This window comes from Bidens hawaiensis, unplaced genomic scaffold, assembly GCF_021521415.1.
Source record: "Bidens hawaiensis isolate Kalapana, Puna unplaced genomic scaffold, B.hawaiensis_p1.1 tig00026143_1, whole genome shotgun sequence".
Classification (NCBI taxonomy): domain Eukaryota; kingdom Viridiplantae; phylum Streptophyta; class Magnoliopsida; order Asterales; family Asteraceae; genus Bidens; species Bidens hawaiensis.
The window spans coordinates 1-12,442 of NW_027494201.1; the positions used below are offsets into that span (position 1 = coordinate 1).

Below are 12,442 nucleotides of genomic sequence, written 5' to 3' on the forward strand. Positions count from 1 at the left end.
ACAAAATCACTCTTAGTAATTGGTTGCAAAACACTCATCATTACATCTTCTGCTGCTGGTCCTTCAAAATCCAAAACCATAGACCAAGATCCAACCACCCGAATCCTCCATTTACCAACACCGATCCAGTAAACCACTGCTAGACGACCATGTATGGTTATCAGCTGTCTGATTTTCCAACACTTAGGAAGCACAATGTGCCCAAAAACATGACTACTCAGATTGAATGTCAATATAAAACGAGGTCGGTGGCCTTCGGGTGATGGTTCGGTTAAAAATCCTTCTACCACCCAATGCAATATTCCATTGAACAAACACGCCTGCGTCATCACATTGTAAAACCGAGTAGACGGGGAAGGGTATCGCTCTCCACGAGTCTGTTTTCAAGGAGTAAAGTAATGCATTGTTTTCACCTAACGCGTGTTTTGTTGTAAGATACGCTCACAATCTTGTAATCATCAGTGATGGGGTCAAAACCGAACCCTATTGCTTCCTGAACACATGATTTCCAATGTGACACGATTATTCTGCGCCTAATTGAAAAGTTCCATAGACTAACGCTTTTGTTATTACGCAAACATAGAATTCCATTACACGAGCCAACAACTTCGGTAGTAAGACGTGAATAAGGGAACTCAACTCCTGGTATGCGGGAGTATGCATGTCCTGGATCTATCAGCAACTGGTCACCCGAGTGCAATGTATATATGTATTTAAACTCGTTACAACATGAGTCGCGACTAGAGAGGTGTTTGGTGAGGAATTTTGGAGGGTATTTGGAAGATTGAAGGCGGTGATCGTGGAGGAACTCGGGGCTAATAAGACGAGAATGCCAGTATTTAGAGAGTGATCTGAATCGGATGATGGATTTGGGTGGTAGTTTTTTGAAGATTTCAAACAGTAAATCACTACAGATATAATCAGACATTATTATGTTTACCGTATTAATTAGTATTAAAATTCAAACAAAAGAATGAACGATGATGGTAAAAAAACAATGACAATACATATTTATAAACTTACGTACCGCAATAATCCTTAAAACTAGGAACCTCCAAAACAGAACATGAAACATATCCTTATAAACCAACTCAATTTATTTGAAATCCTTATAAACCTAATTTGATTCAAACTTGGATAAAAATTTTATTTTTAAACCCATTTTCTAAAAATTGAGATCAATTTTCTTAATTTCGCTAGTTGTGGGGTGCTAACATAACCAAAATATAATAATAAAACTTATAGTTGGATATTAAATATTGAGGATTATATACAATAGTATTTATAGTTTAATACTATTTATTATTGTTTTATATAATAAATAAATAAATAAATATAATATGTATATTTTAATTAAATACATTAATAAACATCATTATATTTATCTAGTTATACAATAAGGGTGTTTTGCAAGCATAGTCATTAGGCATTGCTTTGATCAAATGAGCTTTAACTTCTTTTCAAAGCTCAAGCTACGTAAATGAGTTTTAATTTAGACCTGTGCGATTAAGAGCTTGAAAAATATTTATTGGCTTTTTCAAAATTTTTAACCGTTTCAAAACGTTAATATAAGAAAGATTTTTTTTGTGACTGCCAAACACATTTTAACTTATTGGCTTTTTTAAAACACCAAAAAGCCAATAAACATTTTTAAACTCGATCCAAACATGCTCTAAACTTGTCCGCAAGATTTTTTTTAGCAATTTGACTCATTTACACTGTCAGATTTTACCCACATAACTTCTTGAAGTGTTTTTGAACATTAGATTTAAAAAATGAATTAATGCTTGATAAAAAAACTTGTTGCAATCCATTTGACACGTAACAGATTAACATAGCCAAACTAAAATAACTTATTTGTAACATAATGGGCCCAACTTGGTAGCTTTTTGAAGGTTGTTTCACATGTAAAATTATCAAGAGGAAAAGATAGCTGGATACATAATCATCTAGTTTTGTCCAAGCTTTATTTGGTTATGTATATAGGAGTATCACTCATAAAGTTGTCAGTAGATTTACAAAACTAGATATCACCATTCTTACTTTATTATCTTAACATCATGCTACAACATTTAAGATTTGGGTATACATAGGATACAATAATGCATACATTGATAATTAGTCTACATCATTTTTGTCTTCGTTGATTTCGTGGAGGATCACAACAAGCGCAACAATGAAAGCATAGTCGACGTTAGGATATACCGTCACAGCAAACGTATCTTTCCCAAGCGTGATGCTTTGAACCGTGTGCTTCTTGTGCATCTGCGTTTAAACGTTAATAGTCATATGTTAGTATCTATTAGTTAAAAGTGATGTGGGTTTCTTTATTCAACTTCCATCGGCCTGAAGATTTCCATTTGCAATCACTTGACCACATAGACTTGCCCATCTCTTAACGGTCAAACTAGAGTCTTAACAGTTAAAAGAGATGTTATGATCATTAAGACCCGTCCGATTTGAGATGTTATGATCATTAAGACCCGTCCGATTCTTAACAGTTAAAAGAGTCAAACGGGCCATATGGTCTCCATTTGAGATCTCATGACTCGTGCTGGCAAAAATTTCTAATACAAACCTGTTAACATGACACAGAGTTAAACAGGCTTGGATTTAAGCTTTATAGGTTTTGTGTCATAAGCAGTCGACACATCTAAGACACGATTAAAATTGTGTCCAAACAGGTCTTCACCTACTTAGACACGATTATGCCTGTTTATATTTTAATATTTTTTTTTTTGAAAATATATATATGTTATGTATCGTTATTTAAGACTTTTATGGAGTTTTGTTTAAAAAATGTTACGTATTGTACTCGAAGGATGTTATAACTTCAGATCTAAAATTTTGGTGATCTTTATTTTACCTTGTTATTTGTTAACTATATTAAATGTTCCAGATCGTGTAATGTCGTGTTGGATTGGGTTGTGCCGTGTCACTAAATAGGTAATATAACTCTTGTAAAACAGGTCGTGTCATGTAACTCATGTAACACGTTTGTTTATAAACAGGTTTGTGTGTTCTTGTTTAAAGAAAAAGACACGACTAATTTATCGTGTCCTGTTCGTGTTTAGCACTCTTGTTAATCGCCTTGTGTCTAACCAGCTTAACATGCTTAGACGCGTTTTGCCGCCCTACGCCAAGACCATTGAGACCCATCTATCTGTTAATAGTCAAATTAGTCAAACGGGCCTTATGGTGTCCAATTGATATCTCATGACCAATAAGGCCTGTCTGTCCCTTAATGATGAAATTAGTCAAAAAGGACTTTAAACAGGCCTAACGGTCTGCATTTAAGATCTCATTACCACTTAGACCCGTTTGCCTCTTATTCCTCAACTCAAGTTAGTGGTCAACAAGTTATTAACCATAGTTCCAAGATCAAGAACATAGTTTAATTACCTGAGCAACGATGGTATTGCCATCTCCAGCATATATGGTGCACGATCGGTCCAACCAGCTGCCTTTGACTTTGAAATCACAGACATTTTCCTTTTCATTATTCCCCAAGAACACATCAAGTGATGTCTTGAATTGGATCAAAGACGACTGTTTCGCATTGAATATTATATCTTTCGAATCCGAGCTATCTCCCCTGAACACCACCCATCTTTTGTGAACACTTATCAACTGTTCACAACATCCATCAACAAAACAAATCTTATCAATTATCAATCTTAACAATTGATAAAGCAATTATACTCTTTGAATTAATACTAATCCTATCAATAATTCATCAAAACACATAATTAAAGTGATCATTGATAATTATAGCTTGGGACAGCTGAAGAAACAAAAACCCGATATCGGGTAACGATTATGAAGATGAAAACAACCACACCTCGTCTTCTCCGTCTCGTCTCAGATCCACAGAACATAATAATAATAATAATAATAATAATAATAATAATAATAATAATAATAATAATAATAATAATAATAATAAAGCGGAATCTTTTTCTGGAACGAGAGGATCGGAACTCCGGCGGCATCGAGCAAGACTCTGCGATCGCGAAGGCTGATGTGTTTGCCTTTGACTTTAAACATGACGTTGCCATTGACGTCGGTGACGGCGAAGTTTCCATCGGAGAGAAACAAGAGTTTCTTGACGATGACGAGATCGACGGGATAAGGAGCGAGGAAGTTTGGGCTGACGATCTCCGGCTGAGGGTTGCTTGATTGTGCCATTTAATTGGTGAGAGAGATCCGAGTGTCTGACGGTGTAATTGTGTTTACGTGGTGGAGTTTATATGGGCAAAGCCTACGCGTTGGCATCATATTCCTGCCGCGTATTTACCGTATTGGTTCTATATTGATAACCCTCATTTGATTATAATTTTGTCTCTCTTTAAAGGAAAAGGAAATAAATTATTATCAAAATACTCAATTTTAACCAACTTTTTTCCAATTATAGCGGGAGATCAAAACAAAATTTTAAACTAACCATATTTTCCGGTCGGATCCGACCAAAGCACAAACTGATCCGACAACAGTTTTAACCGGTCACGACGCGCCATGCAGCCTCATGTTCAATCGGATCCAACGCTTTAACCTTTTGGCCGACTGATTACGTGAAGAACCGTCGGAGTAGAAGACAATCGGCTCTGACGGAAACAAACTCTGAATAGTTGTATCTGACTAGTTAAATTGTCCGACGAATACTAAATTTTTCAATTCGGAGGTTTTTGATTTTGTGTTCTATAGTGAAATTGAACACTATTGTTGTGTTCTCCTCGAAAAACTAAGTGATTTGCACTAGTTATTTGCTTGATTTTGTGAAGAAATAAGAAAGATGGAGGTTGGTTATGGAGGTCCAGGGTTTGAGAGGTAGAAAATGAAAAATTCACTCGGATCCACTAAAATTCAGTCGGATCCGACGGAATTTTAAGAAATTTGGTCGGATCCATTAAAACGTTGACACGTGACGCGATTTTAAGGTCCAAAACTTCAGTCAAATTATAAATGGTTTTTAGTCGGATCTAATAGAAATTTTTACTAGTTTTGAGTATTTTGTTTGGGTTTGAGTAATTTGCAGAAAACCATGATAAAAAATGATTATTTTAAGAAAATTCCCTTTAATAAACACCCACTAAAAAATTGATGTGTCTAACATTACATTTATTGTCATAATATTCAATCAACCTGGTATTTCAAATGGGTTCTAACCCCTAAATCCTAATTTCTTACATGTCAAAATGAGTCATTTTAGAAGGTCTTCATTTGGTTTGGGTTAAAACGGCTTATTTTAAAAAGATATTAATTTGACTAGGGTCATTTTAGAAGGTATTGAATATGTTCGGTTACTCATTAAAAAATGTATCAATTTTGAATTATCTTAGTATTATACCATCGTATCTCTAAGAATCCAACAAACATAATACATCGGCAGTTTTTAGATAGGAAAACCAAAGTTGTGGTTACTCTTTCGTTATCATTGAAGGCAACATTTAACATCATGAAAGAAACCATGACTAGTGGTATGATGTAGAGACTATTCAACATTTATGAGAAACCGATTACATGGAATAAAGTTTTCCATATACTAAAGCTGGTGAGCACAAAGATGAAGGAAAGTAGCCTGTTAACAAGTCACGTAAATATTTTGAATTCAGTTTTTGCTAGACTAGCTAGTGTCAATGGGTGTCAAGTTTGAGGATGAAGTTTAAGTCCTATAACTTTTATCCACGTTGCATGATAGTTGGTTCTATTTAGTTACGATGGTTACTAGTTCAGTAGGAATTAATGGGTTTACTTTGAAAGGATTCCAGACCTGATTCTAGTTGAAGACATCAGACAGAGAATTAAGGAGAATCATCGAGTGAATATATTATTGAATCTTGACAAAGGTATGAAGAGTAACAGAGGCAATGGAAGTAGAAAGATAAGTTAGCTTAAGACTTAAGAAGGATGCAGTTTGTTGGGACTGCAATTAGATGGGACATTTCGAGAGTCAATGCCCAAAGAATAAACTTTGAACGTTGTAGTAGACAACACAAAAGATGATGCTTCGATTCATGTGTTATGGATTTCGGTGTATCGTTTCATGCCACACATTGTTGTGAAGTGATGAGGAATCCGAAGGGGACTTAAAGTACGGCATGCGAATGATGATATTCTAGATGTTACAGGCATGGGTGATATTGACCTAGTAACTTCAGTCAATTCCACATGGACAACATATTTATTAGTGTTATGATGTTAAGTTCGATGGTGGGCAGCGGAAGGCGATGAAAGGGAAGCTTGTAGTGGCTCGTGGAAAGAAGAGGGGTTCATTGCATATGGTCGAGTTATCATTGGAAGGACAAATTAGACCAATCCTGAAATAAAACAAAGTTTGATTCACAGAATCTCGTAGGCAGAAAAGGCTAAGCTTTGCAACACGAAAACCAGTAACTATAGTGAAGATTTCAGATGAATGAGCACAATGGATAACCTACTCAGAGGACATCGTGACAGTAGGAGCACACATAGTGCTTAAGTCGCAATTCTAGGTCGGTGATGGGCTAAGAAAACTAGTATAATGGCTGTGAAAGTCTCTTCGGATAATTTCTTACTTGTAATTAAGAGTGTTTGTTTTGTGCTAGTAATGACGAGTGTGTGTTCTCAGGGTATCTAAGTGGCCGACCGTCAGTATGAGCAATCAGAGATAGAGTGGCCCGGTGCGGGCATAAGTATAACTGGGATGTTGAAACCCGGGGGAGCTTCAAAGAGCCTTCAAATTAACTGATGAGAATATTGTTGCAACGGGTGACAGTAATCAAAGTTTTCAAGGAAGATTTACAAGAGGTAAAAGTTTAGGTGTGGAAACTTGTGCACATTCCGGTTAATCAATAACCTGTTAATTTTCTAAGCGATTAACTATTTGGCGGGTACTAACCGGTTTTGAGACAAGAAACCTCTACCCGGTATAACTGGTTTCGGGTATAAATGAACTTGTTAACCGGTTTTTATAAAATAATAATAAAAAAGTTTCGTCAAACCGGTTTGTAACCAGCTTCAGAAATCAATAATATAAACCGACTTCTAACTGGTGGTTAGAACCGGATATAAACCGGTTAGTGGTGGGCTGGTTAGGTTTCCAGTTAGAAATCATTTAACCGTTTCAAGCTCAAAGTGAGATTATTGGGTTTTATGAAGGCTTGACCTAGATTAAGGTTGCTTAGCTTGTTCCTATTATGAGGCCCAATTTATTTTTCTTGTGGGCTAAGTTAAGGGATTCTAAACCTTAATTGTCTCTGTGTGGCCTTTCATACGAAAATTGTCTGTGTCTTGTATATGTAATTTCTTAAGGGCGTGTTTGTTTCAAAAAATTCATGGGAATTCAAAAAATTTGGAATTAAAATCTTATTACATGGCGTGTTCATTTCGTTAGAATTGGAATCTTAATTCCATTTTGGTGTGTTCGTTTGTCAACGAATTGAAATTGTAATTCAATTCTTTGAAATTCCTTTAAATAAAGAAATTCGAATTCCTTCCAAAATATGGAAGAATTCAAGTAAATTCATTGAAATTTTTTCTCAATTTTATTTTTAACGAGGACAACGAATAAAACATTTTAGTTTTTATTTTTTATTTTTTTTGTTATTAATTTATACTTTGAGTTATGATTTTTTTTATTATCTTTGAATACTTTTTTGAGGGGGTTTCGGATATTAATAAAAAACCCCTAAAAAATAAAAAAAAATTATAACGCAAAATATAAATAAAAACAAAAAGATTCCAATTCATTTATGGTGATAGATTACAATTTATTTGTCAAACGAACACATATAGCTAGGATGAAATTGGATTCAATTTTTCCAATTCCAATTCCTGTTGGAATGTTGAGAGTAATTCAAATCCAATTCTTTCCAATTCCAAATCATATACAAATTCCAATTTTATTCATTTTGTGAAACGAACGCGCCCTAAAGATCAAATAATAAAAGAGGAACCGTAGTTGTAGCCATGGACGTACGTAGGTCATTCACTATGACTTAACCACGTTATATTCTTGTACGTGTTCGTTTATTTCTACAGATATATTGCAGATTGTTCAAGGTTGTGTACGTGTTCCTAATGTACCGCCATAGGGGTTGTTCGGCTGATGCACTTTTGACTTCAATTAGATGACGTTATCTTGCCACAACCGTATTTTCTCCATTTTCTTTTAACTTAATAAATGTTCTATTGCATGATAATTAAAGTTGTAAAGTACGGTACATTAAAGTATTCTCTTCATAGACAACATTATTCCATCTTCTAAAGTTCATTAATATTGCTTTATTCTATCGTGACTAATGAGTTAGCTAGTACGTGTCTTCCATAACACATAGGTTGAGTGCCTTTAGTTTTAGCTTTAAGTGCAGCCATGGAAGTTCTTTTCCTATTCTAATTGCAACAAAATATTACTTGAATTGAACCTACACAGTTATATTTTGAAAATACTAGTCTTATAAGTATATATATAGAAAATACTTCTAACATTCTGGCTAAATGCCCACACATTTGTGTAAACACATTTATTATATATTTCATTACATTTGTCTAGTTATTTATGTACATTTATAAGCATGAAAATTTTCATCAAAATCATCATCGTACTCAGTATATCCCATCAATAGCAAAGCTATGGTAGGGTCTGAGGAGGGTAAGATGTAGACAGCCTTACCTCTACCCCATGGGGATAGAGAGGCTGCTTCCGGTGAGACCCCCGGCTCGATAGTAGTTTTGCATCAAGCCTTGGACAAATTACATAAGGCACATAGCACTCAATCATCGGGACGCCGGCTGATTGGTGCATGTACCCTTGTCTTTCGGCTATCAACGCCACCACATGATGCCTGATTAACCTTCCATCACTTTTAACGTTATTTTCACAAAATTAGTAAAATAACGTCAAAATTAATGCAATTTTACTTTTGCCCACCCGAGGGTTCACACATATATACATTATATGCGCGCACCGCAAGCAGGGCACAAGCATGAAAATTTTCTATATAATAATACAATTGTGACCAAGTTTATTATTGCTACAAACTTATGGTATACCTTTTTGCGTGATTATTAATATGTGTCTCAAACATGAAAGTTTATATGTCAAAATGAGAGGTGAACAAATATATAACTAATCCTTTGTTACAGTGGGACTTACATATATGATCCGGTTTTCTGAGTTGTCATAGTGCACCAATGTCGTATCACTTACGTTAAGGTTTAGGTGGTCATGATGGTGAAGACGGGCACATGAATCGCTAACCAAAGGTTACCTTGTTAGTAATGCACGTACCCTGCTTCTCCATCTTGATCGGCACCTACCTCGATATAGATCTTGTATTCAAACTCTGCAGAAAGTACTGTTACTTTCTGAAGCTAGTACCAGTTTATGAACACAGTCTGCTTGTCAGTGTGTGTGTGTGTGTCAGAGAGAGAGAGAGAGAGATACAAAATGATGATCTTCTTTCATTATTATTTATAACAAAAAGAATGAAGTTAGGACAGAGTTGTCTCAGGAGTGTGTGTGTGTGTGATGAAAAAAAGCTTATTTGGGTTCCTAACAGGTTGTTAACCACTACACCATACCTAGGGCCACATTCCAACCATCATTAAATTATTGTCTCATGTTACAATTTATACCAGCTTGATGTTTAATATTAAGTTATGACCGTTTTTATAATCAGTTTCAAACCGGTTAAACTATAATATAACAAAGGTTGGAAAAAAGGTCCACTATCATAATCATAGAGGTTAGGAAAAAGTTAAGTAAAGACATGACACAAAGGTAAAGTAATGCTCTTAAGTCTAGAATGTTACCATTTTCTCTATATTTCTAATCATGAAGACTAATTTAGAAGAAATTTGTCATGACATTTTCTTCACAAGAATGGTCACAAGTTCTATGTTCCGAGTTTGAAGTCTTGGTTGATCAATAAATTAGAGAACTCGACTGAATTGATCTTATGCAAGTGATCGAAATGATAATATTCACTCCATCGAGCTCCTATTTAACAAGATAGCTAATAACAACCACTTGATTTTGCGAATTGTTTAAGGTATTGTCATTAACGCTACCACTAATCGCTTTATCGACAAGTGACCTGGATACTTTAAGCGAAGATAAGACAGTACTGTCAATCAACTTTAAGTACAAAGCAAGTTCAAATTCTTCTTGAGGACATGAATGATTGCATGTGTTGTTACTTTATTTTTCCCTTTGGTGTTTGTTTTCACCATGGACTTGTATATGATCTTCAAGATTCCCATCATTCTCCTCGAATTTCAACCGGCCACATGATGGCTCCATTTTGTTAAATAGGCCGGTCCCATCATATATGCTTAGCTAGAAACGGCTTTTTGTGAAAAAAAAGGTGTGTTAACTGCTTATTTCTGGTAACATGCATAAAGTGATATAATGTGACGTGTTTCAATCTTTTATTGGTGGCCCAAAGTCACCCCCCCCCCTCCTTTTTTCGTTCATTTACTCAAATTTTGTTTGAAAATTTTTATGCGTAGTTTAATTTACCCATTTTCTTCCGAAAGTTTTGAGTACCATTCATGCGTTTTCGTCCAAGCTTTGTCAGTGTGTCATGTGGATGTTATATATGCTGTTCAATATACTTAATAAACAACTTTCCACTTTGCATTAATTAAGTTAATTTGGTAACACCAAATCAACTTTAGTAAAGAGCTAATAACTTTACACATTATGGGCAGACATACCTGGCCTACCTTCGTTTCAAATAGTTGGTAGTGGCTAACGGCATAATGCACTTAACTTGTGTCCATTAATCCATTAATATCTATGATATTAATAGCGAACGATCCAACCAGCCATATCCTCATTATCAATTAAATAAGTTTTTTTTATGAACGGGTTGAAATTTATTACTATATAAATTTTGGCAAGAAGCAAAGAACTATGTACAAGAAAAAATCTCATAGAAGAGAAAGTTATATGAAACTGAAAGTTAGCCCTATCTTTAATCCATAAGAACCCTGCGCTTTTCTCTTCGCATTTCTCAAAATGAAGGATTCCTTGAGTAGGAGATGTTACAATGTGATTGTGCATGTCTAATATGTTAAACACGGAAATGCAATTCAAAGATTGATCAAGGTTGCACCACGTCCATATGAAGGACCAGATTAGTTTAAACAAATTTGCATTATATATGTCATTAGATGATCCGCATATATATTAACTCCTCTTCCAGATAGTTAGTTCTACGGACAGTGGATTTTTGTTTATTTGTAACATACATAAGTTTATTTTTTATGACACCCGCTTATTCCAACTGATTGGTGTCTTGTTCTGAGACGAAGCTTTGCATTTCGAAAATATATTAAAGCTTGTATAATGTATAAAAAGTATATAATACACACTGTCACGCTGACACACACCTTTTTTTGGACAAATTTTTTAAAATAGGAAAACAAAGAATGATAAGATGGATAATAGGAGAGAGAAAAAAAATATTAGAAAAATAGGAGATCCGTCATTTGAAATGGCGGATCTTAACAAACATGTAGGGCCTGTCAGATCTTGTCTGATGAGGTGGACGACAACCATGAGATCCGCCATTTCAAATGGCGGATCACGAATATTTTATTCGTGTTTCGCCATTTGAAATGACGGATGTCAACTTTGATGATACACCAGTTTGACTGGCAGGTCACAGATTTCAGAGTATGCTACCCCTATGTGTAAAAGTGAATTTTGTTGGACATCCGTCATTTGAAATGGAAGATGTCATCCTGACATCCGCCATTTCAAATGACGGATGTGAATAGTGATTTTGACTGATGACATGACAACACACACTCCCTTTTAGTTTGAATGCTTGTCTCGTTTTTTGCGAACTGCTCTTGTCACACCCCCATTCTAGGCCTAGGAGTATGAACCATAGTTGGTACCACATTTGTAAATATATCAGAGTAACGGGTTAATGCGGAAGACTTTATAAAAACATAAGGATCATATTTATAAATATTTACAATACAAAAGACGAGACGAAAGTCTCGATTTGTTTTACTTGTTTTATAAGTTTTACAAAACCACAATGTTTTAATATTTACATAAAGTTATCCGAGCCATCGGATTCTTGAGCCTCTCTTCGTCTTTCAAGCTATAGTCTTGGTTACCTGCAAAATGTTATTAAAATACGTCAGCAACGAATGCTGGTGAATATGCTGACGCTAAAAATATTTTCTTTACTTAATTACCCCTCGAGACCACGTAAGCCTCGGCCCATCTTGGCTTAGGAATAATCAAGTTAAACAATCATCATAAACTCGAGTCTCTACACTAGGTCACCTCAGCAAGACATCACAGCGTCTCGACATAACTTAGGTACCATAAATATACACAAGGTCATTCTCACTCGAACATACTTTGGTTCGGCTCATCGTGGCTGGAGGTCGTGACCAGGCGTGGTGCGATGTGCCCACCGCATACCACATATGTAAG

General features: G+C 35.3%; 1 long non-coding RNA gene and 1 pseudogene across 1 annotated transcript; both read right to left on the minus strand.

The window, feature by feature from the left end:
* Positions 1–44: 44 nt before the first annotated feature.
* On the minus strand, positions 45–936 carry LOC143572882 (putative F-box protein At1g47790; annotated as a pseudogene).
* Positions 937–2,014: 1,078 nt separating this feature from the next.
* Positions 2,015–3,677, minus strand: LOC143572883 (uncharacterized). The gene is made up of 2 exons (XR_013142334.1): positions 3,403–3,677; positions 2,015–2,265 (listed from the first exon to the last, which is right to left on the minus strand). It is a non-coding gene; the product is annotated as an uncharacterized LOC143572883 (long non-coding RNA).
* Between the last annotated feature and the right edge of the window lie 8,765 nt (positions 3,678–12,442).